The following is an 8,304-nucleotide window of genomic DNA, read 5'->3' as shown; positions in this document are numbered from 1 at the left end:
CAACCAGCCAGCCAGCCAGCCAACCAACCAACCAACCAACCAACCAACCAACCAACCAACCAACCAACCAACCAGCCAGCCAGCCAGCCAGCCAGCCAGCCAGCCAGCCAGCCAAATAACAACTTGGTTCTTTGGGCCTGGGGTGTGGCTCAGGGAAACAAACTGAAATGGGCCATCAATGTTGGTAGTGTATTTGCTGTTTTGTTTTCTGAAATCTGAACTCTTTAAATTTGGCGAGTTTTTTTTTTTTCCCATCAGAATTCTGGCTAGTGTCTGTCTATCTGTCTCTATCTCTATGCCCATCCCTCCTCCCTCTCCCCCCTCCCACCTGCACCTCCATCATCTCAGTGCTGGGGAAAAGAGTTGGAGCCCAGCGTACGCCAGGCAAGCATTCTATCAGCAAGTCACTCTTGCGCCCCTTGATAGAACCTCTGAACCATCTCTTAACAGCACTGTTTATCTCACATGGCTTTTGCTTCTGTCCTTTCCCAACGCAGACTTTGTTCTAGATCTCAGAGATACACTACTGAGGAGAGTGTTGTATTTCAGAGGTCATTTGTCCAGTGAGGGTCTGGGATGTAGTTGTAACTTACAGAATGATGTTTGGTCTTCCCTTTCTTCCTCCTTCTCCACACAACACCCCTCTGCTCACAGACCTTTGCTAGCAGTCCTTTGTATAAAGTCAAAGGCATAGTGTTTGCACATAAGGTGCTAATAGCAACACTTCAGGTCTGAGTAGTTCTCCTTACAGTTTCTAAATCACCTTCTCTTTAATTGTCCTGCTTTCCTGCCTCCCTTGCGGATTAGATAGGGCTTTGTGCGTACTCCTGTTTTATAGACTAAAATACCTGCCCAAGGTGGCAGGGTGGAGTGGCAGCCTGAGTTTATTGTGGAGTTGAGACCTGGTGACTGGCCTGGTAGAGCATTTATTGTGCAGACTGACTATTAGAAAAAACTAATAAATATAAGGAAAGATGAGAGGGCCTCTGCTTAAGTCCTTGGTTTCTTCGGATTGCTCTCATTTCTGAAAGAGAAGCATAATTTCCTCTAACATTGTGTGGGTTCAGTAAGAGATAATAGGACCATGTGTTTTATACATTCCAGTATGTATAGGAATTTGAGATAGTACTGTGTCATTAATTGCAGCGGACAGCACTGCAGAGAGGTTAGGAGTAGCCAGGTCCTCCCAGTAGCGGGAGTACTGTTTAAGAGAAGGGCGCCAGGGGAAAGAGGTTCTCCTGTCCCTTGCTTGGCTGGGTAATAGTGGAGTTTGACGCTCTGGTGGGGGCACATATTTCTAGAGGAACCTTTAGTACATTTTGCACATCATACTAGGCAGTCAGCAGTCCCAAGATGCTCGCCCCCCCTTCCCAGTTCTGTCCCTCCCTTGCCTTTGGAATGAATTCTGTTTTCCATCTTCAAACCCTAAGTATCAAGGGCAAACTCAGCCTTGCAATATGTTGAGGTACCAGAAGGCATCTGATAATGATCTCAGTTAGGATTGCAAAATGTTGTCTGGTTTGGTTTTTTCCCCCTCTTCCACCTGTGAGTATTGAGAAATAAAGCAAGATGTTGCTTGGAAATTTTTCTCATATGCTTGTCTGAGAGACATTTTATAAATATATAAAAAAATCTATTCTTAACTGTCCTCACTAAAAATAAAACAACGCTCGTGAGCATCTATGAGTCAATATAGTCTTTTCCTGAGTAGCATGTACTACAGAGATGCTTATGAAACTGGTACGTTATAGCATCTCTATGGTGGTCTAGCCCTTCTCTCTTGAAATTGGCTGCATGTAAACCACAGAGAAGCCCCTGGCAGCTTCTCCTAAGTCATTTTGTTGTATGTAGTTGAGCAAGATGTTGAAAGAATCTTTGCTTCATGAAATGCCTTTTTTGGAGAATAACATTCAGGGGATAAATTGAATTCTTTTTTACCTATTAACGCCTTTAAAAATAGATTTTATGTGGTATGCCTGTGTTTGCTGTGGTAGATAGCCCATTCTCTTTGTTTGAGCTCATTCCAAGAACAGTCCAGAAAAGTCTAATTTCAGCTGAAATTTGTTATCCTTCCCCCCCCCCCATTGAAATTAGAGATGATCAAGGAGGAGAGGCTTAAGTTTAAGATAATTGTTTTGATCTTAGCACCAAGTCCGGGTCATAATAAAAAATTATTAATCAATATAGTGAGCTAAAACCTTGGAACTGCAAGCTCCTTCTACTATTTTTAAGGTAGCGACTGCTCTCCCCAACCCCCGAATCCCATGACATGTCACATCTCTGCTTCAGAGAGGACACAATGTTGTTTTATATGAGTTTCACAGGGAATCAATCTGAGACCTAGATTCACTGTACAGTATGTTCCCCCTTTATATTAACAAGCAAAACCAGTTCTTAACCTCAGAGAAAGTTGTGTGTATGTCAACTCTGTCGAAATGAGACGCCCATTTCTGTTTCTGAATGATTACAGGATATTAGCTTATTGTAAAAGGACATTTCTAGTGAGACTTGGATAGCTGCCTTCAAAATCCAACAGGATAAAGATTACATCAATTTATTTAAAAAAAAAAAACCAACCCCTGGGATGGGAGATAGATCACTGGGTAAAGACACTTGCAATACAAATAAGAGGCTCTGAGTTTGAATCCTGTGTGCCTTAGTTGGGGTTTCTATGGCTATGATGAAAAACCATGACCAAAGCAACATGGAGAGGAAAGGGTTTATTTGTCTTACATTTCCACATCTTAGTTCATCACTAAAGGAAGTCGGGACAGGGATTCAAACAGGGCAGTCACCTGGAGGCAGGTCCTTGAGCTTCATAGTCGGTTACAGTAATTCTTAACTTCTCCAGCTGAGTTGACATTGCCTCTTCTCTGTGCTGACATCAGTTCTCCAGTTCAGAAAACTCAGTAGGTGAGACTATCAACAAATGGTTGCTTTTATGTTCTCTTTTTGGGAATGAGTCCTTGTCATGGCTTGTTGTGAGGGTAGTTCTCACTCTAGCCAAAACAGTTCATTGACAATTACATTCCTATTCTAGATCCACACACTGAACACTTCCACATAACGAAGGTCTTTATCCATTCTACGTAAGACCACGTTGGTACATCACTTCACATATACTGCTGCTCTCATGAGACTCAGAGGTTGGTACCTAATTCTGCTAGATGATTGTCACCCATTCTCTCTTGGTTATGATTGACTACATCCTGACGTAATGCCTACACACAGTCTAATTTCACACGAGACTCTTCATGGCTGTTTTACTACCACATTAATGAAAGAGGGAGATAAAAACAAGGCACTGAACTGAACTTGGACAAAAAGGTTTCCACAGAAAGTTAGTGCTGGGGCAAGAGCTGTACATCTGGAATTAGAGTTCAGGCACTTGCCATTGCTTTCTCATGCTGCTAGATGCACATGCATCTATCCACAGCTTCAGTTCATGCACATATCTAAACACATGTGGCCCACCCTGGTATACATACACACACACAGACACACACAGACACACAGATACACACAGACAGACACACAGACAGACACACAGACACAGACACAGACACGCACACACACACACACACTAGTCTCTACTTGTCTAGCTTCCCGTAAGCCTATGGTACAGGTATCATCTTTGCTATAGCCCAGCTCTACATCAGCCCTCATGAAGATCTTATTTCCAAGGATAGTAATGGTTTGTTACCATGGCCTTTGCATGAGGCAAAAAACCAAACTTATAAATACATCAAGACAATATTTTTCACATTGCAATGAGAGAATCTGCCTTGTAAAGAAAAATAAACAGAAAAAAAAGACCCACTGAAGTTGGGAACATTATTCTTTGGGCCCTGGGTACACAACTCAGAGACTATAGTAAGAGTTGTTCAGATTCTACCCCATTTGCATAGACAATTCATTTGTTCTTCATGTGCCTGGAAGGGGGCAGTGGTAGACACTAGGTCTGGGCCAGAGTGGAATCCCGAGAGGAGTGACCTGTGACCCTCTCTGAACACTGGTGCAGCTCCTACCGAGACCATTTGTTTCCTTGTGTTAGATTCAAATAGTGGTTGCTTTGGTTTTGCTGTTGAGGAAGGGATATTCCCAAATGGAACACTGAGGCTTAAGTTATTGCCTTCAGTGTGCAGGATTTGGGTTTGTGGGTCAATTCTATACCCTTTCCCTAGTTGAAAACATTTGCTTTCTGATTTATAAACATAGGGAATAGTAAGAACATGTGTCCTGGCCATGCTACATGGCTGAATCACTAATGGCAGGCTATATTAAGTTCTGGGGACAGCACTTTGCTCTTGCAAGACTGAGCAACACTCCTCAAATTTGTCTGAATGGAAGACTTGTCAAAAAAAAAAAAAGAATGGATACTTGTTCCGGGATAGTAAATGTGCAGTTTAATGTCAATTAAACCCACAGATTTGTATGCTTGGGTCATCTAGTTTTCCCTAAGCCCTAAATTTACAAATCACATTTGCATTCATTGGTCCAAAACAACAACAACAACAACAACAACAACAACAACAAACCTATGAAGTTCCCTAGTGTCCAAGTTAGATAGAAGGGTAGCCAGTGTTTGGTGACATCTTTAACAATTCAGGAAAGACTTCTATGAGGGTTATTCATTAGCACCTAGGGCTGGCCCCTTTAGTGGCAGGCAAGATATCCTATAGCGTTTCAGGTGTGGACGGAGTTCTGGGACACAGACCTGGATGTGGGAAATGTATTATGTGCACAGGTATTATTGGACAGTGCTCCTGGCATGTTATTTGAGGGGAGAAATGAAAGTAGGGGGTGAGCAGAGAGGAAGCTGGCCTGCAAACATCCAAATAGAAGCACAGCCATCCTTTTGGGGACACAGGACCGAGGGTGTTCTTTAGTTGGCATGCGACATGTGACGGCCTTCATGTTTTCTCATAACCTATGTTTGTAAGCAACCTCTGTGGGAAGGAATATGACCTTGGGGAAAGTAGGTCTCTTGTTGTAAGTCATTCTTGAAGAGACCTGAGACTGTTATGTAAGCTAGGAGGACTAGGGACCCATACTGGTGCATGAAAGCATGTCCCGCGAAGGGGTCGTAAGCTCATGTGTGGCCAGAGGAAAGGCATCCTGGGGAAGCAAGGTGAATGGGCAGCCGATGAACATTCTGGGTAGATCATCTGCTGCTAATGAGCACTCGTTGACTGTAGTTTATAGATTGACTTGTTAAATGGACAAAGTGCTTCGAAAGCCCCTGGAGATGCTCCGTTCTAATGTGCAGTAGGCCTCTTCCAGCCTGGCCCGAGGTCCTCTGTATGGATTGAATTCAATTATTAATTAGAGACAATGGGTGATGCTGGCTAATGCGGCCTAATGGCACAGGCTCGGGCGTCACACTCCTTTGTGATGTGTGTTGTGAACACAGTTTTGGCTGGCCTGGATGCAGCCGACTCCTTCCTGTGGCTGGACACCTCTGTGGTGGAATGCTTCGAAGGCCCAGAGATGCACATGAAACCGCTGCATGACTTAATGCATCTGTGTAATGTTAGCGTTTCCTCTTAATGTGTCACAGGAATGACAGCACAGTGCCTGGAAGGGAGCTGGCGGGAAGGAGCCTTTTCAAAACAAACTCCCAGCCTGCGTGGCACTGTTGCCAAGCCTTTGAGTAACCTCCATGGAATTCATACACCTGCATCCACACCAAGGGCTTGGCATATGGAGCAGAAATGACAGTGTTATTTAGACTTTTTAAAAATTTCATCTGAAATTTAAAAATTTCATCTGAAAACAGACCCCAGGGGACTAACTGTTCAGGAAGCTTTGCCCTGGGACCTAAAGGAACCCCTAGGCTCTGTGATAAATGGCGATTCCTAGAACTCCCAGGCTTCAACCTATGAGAATAGAATTAGCATTTGGAGGGGGGCAGCTTATTGCATTGGACGTGAGTCAGGCTCAGAGACCGCTTGAAAGGATTTGGAGAACAAATGGGGTTCTCCAAATGCCTGCCGCTGCATTCTGTCACATCACCGTTGTGTTGGGAATCTTGACTTGTAGTATAAAGAGCCAGCTTCTGGCTTAGCAATGAATCCTATAAACTGAAGGATCCCTGAGACATCAAACTAGCCATTTTCAGAGATGTCAAGGATCCAACAGTGTCTTGGTATTGCCAGGATCATGGTCCATGAAATAAGCAGGACCCTTAAGTCCCTGAAAGTGTGGGGAGATGGAGCAGCCACCTGACTTTAAGTAAAAAAAAAAAAATGTAGCCATCATTAAAAAGAGAAGTTTCTTCTGATCTTATTTCTGACTCAGACTCTTAGAAAAGCGACTCCTGGGAAAGACCACGTTGGAACAGGAGAGTTCCTTTCTTTCTAGAACTCTAGAAACTTCATCTCATTCTTCCTAGAAACATGAGCAAGATCCCCACACTGAATGCTTCTCCCAGAGCTCAACATCCAAAGGGCAATAAGCAAATGACCTCATTAGCACTGCTGTGTATGGAGTCTAATGAGGGAACAAACTGAACATCCACAGAGAACTGCAGGCTGGAGGGGTGGGGCAGGCTTGGCAAATTGTGACTTGTATTTCCTATCTAGAGCTCAGTACAAGGCTCAGAGTTACCTGTTCTGGATTCCATCGCCATTAGTGTTGTCTCTGTTTGCATGCTTGTGTGCGTGTAAGGGAAGTGTGATCTATCCGTTTTCTTTATGAAAAGTACACAGGTCTGGAGCAGAGGTCTGTTCTGGGCTTCAACATCAAAGAACATTGCTCTTCCAACACTGCCGTATCAAACAGCTTGGCTTCAATTTAATCAGAACTTTGCTTCTTTCACATTTAATAGAGCAATAGAAGACCACTATACACACACACAATTTTTCTCTCTCAGGTCACATTAGAAACAACTCTTGAATACCGCTACCAAGTGAGATTCTGAATACTATGGGAATTAAGTTCCAGGTTCTGTTGAGGCATAAATATGATGGGATGAGATACAGGTGTTGCAGTGTTTAAAAAATAACCCATGGTCCTGTCAGGGCCAGATGAGATTGGGTAGCATCCTTTCAGTCTAGAGTCCTAACAGACAATGCCAAGGCTGGGATTATCATCTGTTGCCAGGCACTGTATGTTTCCTGGGTCCCAGATCATTAAGAAGGAAGGTCAGAAAGGATACAATTGTTGGGCTTTTGCTTTGAGTTTCTACAGACACAGGCAAGGATAACTCCAGGCTCCCAGGGACACCAGGGGCAGTTTCAGTGGGATAGTCACAGAAGTGCTTCTGTGGCCAGTGTTTCCTCCCTTAAATTAGAAACAGAGTCTGAGGTCCAAAACCACTCAGTAGGTTGTCATGAAGGTGCCCATAGCTTTCACAGTTGGTCATTCCTGGTGAAGTGCTAAGATATGTCTTCATTTCCATCACAGCGTTGAAACCTTCCTATCAAAAGCAGCTAAATGTGCTTTTTGATGTTGCCTGAAAGCCCCTGCCCACTGATCAGATACTAATAACCCTTGGCTGTGTGTCATGGACCTATCGATCCTTGGAATTCCCCAGGGCCATAAAAGTTCTCTTCATTTTGTACTGAATCATCTCAGCAGCTTCCCCGTGATACGCTGACATTCTTGGTTGTGTTACGGCACGGGGAGTTTCAAATCCAGTTCTTTATCACCACATCGGTTTATCATAAACCCATGTGAGCTGATGAAAGAGAGCGGAGCCTGGGGAGTGACTGACACCTCAAGGTCATACAACTCACTAGTCAAAGTCAAGGGATCTAGGAGAACTGATTCTGAACTAGGATTTACTTCACAAGATCTCGTATGGATGCAAGATAAGTGAGGCAATGCTTAGAATGGTGGTGAAAACCGTGATTAACGTATCTATCTTATTCTTATGCCCAGCTTGGGTCAGCCTCTTCTGACTCAGTGTTGTGTAGTGGATGTTAGGGAAACTCATGTGCTTCCAAAATGCATTTGCTTGTACAAACAGAAATGTTTGTGAATTGTCAAAAGCCACATTTTAAAAGAAATGTGTGAGGTCTTCCTCCTAAAAAGATTATACACGATAGGATAAATTTTTTTAAACCACGTTTATGTATTATAATATTAAATGCCCCAAATTTCCTCTCCCATATACAATACCATCTTGTTAGTGTAACCATTTGGCCATGAAGTAAGTAAACCGAAACTCTGGTTAACTAATCGTTGTAGTTGAAAGAAGATGGTTTTACAAAATAAAAGAATTATGTATTTTTAACTAAGGAGAGACATACTGGTATATCATTTTACTACAAGCTACAGATAACCTGTTGAGCTTGTGCC

This window comes from Mus caroli, chromosome 6 (assembly GCF_900094665.2).
Source record: "Mus caroli chromosome 6, CAROLI_EIJ_v1.1, whole genome shotgun sequence".
Classification (NCBI taxonomy): domain Eukaryota; kingdom Metazoa; phylum Chordata; class Mammalia; order Rodentia; family Muridae; genus Mus; species Mus caroli.
The sequence above is the reverse complement of the archived record's forward strand: the minus strand, read 5'-3'. Positions refer to the sequence as shown.